This window comes from Corvus brachyrhynchos, unplaced genomic scaffold, assembly GCF_000691975.1.
Source record: "Corvus brachyrhynchos isolate BGI_N302 unplaced genomic scaffold, ASM69197v1 scaffold47, whole genome shotgun sequence".
Taxonomy (NCBI): Eukaryota; Metazoa; Chordata; class Aves; order Passeriformes; family Corvidae; genus Corvus; species Corvus brachyrhynchos.
In genome coordinates, this window is record NW_008239292.1 from 379,449 (window position 1) to 380,836 (window position 1,388).

Here is a 1,388-nt window from a genome sequence, read left to right on the forward strand (position 1 = left end):
CCAGCCAAGTAAGCAGGACTGGCCAGGAGCCAGGAGAGACACAGCAGGAACTTGTAGCTCTGAGAACTTTACCTTAAAGCCCCAAAGCCCTCCAATGGAGGGAAATACCCAGTGGAGTGATGGGAATACCTTTGAAAGTGATGATGCAGGAACAAATATTCTTGTTTGGCTCCTGAACACAGCGTGGTGCCGCTGGAAAGAGCCAAACACTGGCTGGAGGTGGCCCAAAGCCTGAGCCCAGCGGCAGAGACAGGTGCTCTGTGTCAAAATTACAGTTTGTCTGTAATTCCCTGTACAAAAAACACAATTAAGGAATTTATGGGAGTGCTTACTGGACAAGGAGATAGCAGTGATGTGATTTACCACCTCTGTCACTCTGCACTGCCCAAACAGCATCTGTGCTGAAGAGGCTTGCTGCCACCAAGCTCAAGTAAACGAGGAATTCCACTTGTGATCCAGAGCCCACGGTGGGATGGCCACACCCAGCAGGCAGCAGAGACCAGAGGGCTGCAAAGCTGGGCTCCACCAGGGCATGGGAAGAGAAGAGCATCCAAGGGCTGTCCCAAAACAAGGGCAGGTGCGTGGGAAGCAAACAAGCACAGAGCCCACAACAATCACTGCTTATCATTGTCTTAACACATAGTGAAAACCTTAAAAATCTTGGAAAAATGCTTGTGTTCAGAAAGGCCTCTCCATCCTCCCAACTGCTACCAATCCTATTGCACAGAATCAGCTTGTTTGTTAGCTTATTAATTATCCTGTTAGACTTTTAGCAATAGGAGTGTTCATCACCGGGTAGCAGTAACCTCATGGGAGAGCAGACTTTTCTCTGATGGTGGAACTGCACTGTCCCTTGTGCCTGGGCTCACACATGGACACACACGGACACACACACGGACACACACGGACACATGGACACACACAGACACACATGGACACACACATGGACACATGGACACACACAGACACACACGGACACACACACGGACACACACATGTACACACACACATGTACACACACACACACACACACACACAGAGACACACACACAGACACACACGGACATGTACACACACACACATGTACACGCACACACACACATGTACACACACACACACACATGTACACACACACATGTACACACACAGACACACACACACACACACACACACGGACATGTACACACACACACACACACACACATGCACACGCACACACACACATGTACACACACACACGTGCCACGCTCGCCCCCACGCAGGGCAGCGGGCGGTGCCGGGGCTCCCGCGGTTCCACACGGGGCCGGGGGTCGCAGGAACCCAGCGGCGTCCCCGTTGCCGTGGAAACCCGCCGGGCCCGCGGGAGGCGAGCGGGCACCGGAGAACCC

At 52.8% G+C, this 1,388-nt stretch overlaps 1 protein-coding gene across 1 annotated transcript in view; it reads left to right on the forward strand.

Annotated features, from left to right (window-relative positions):
* LOC103619911 (RING finger protein 113A) overlaps nt 1-1,388 on the forward strand; it is a 24,273-nt gene that overhangs the window by 15,559 nt on the left and 7,326 nt on the right. The window lies entirely within an intron of this gene.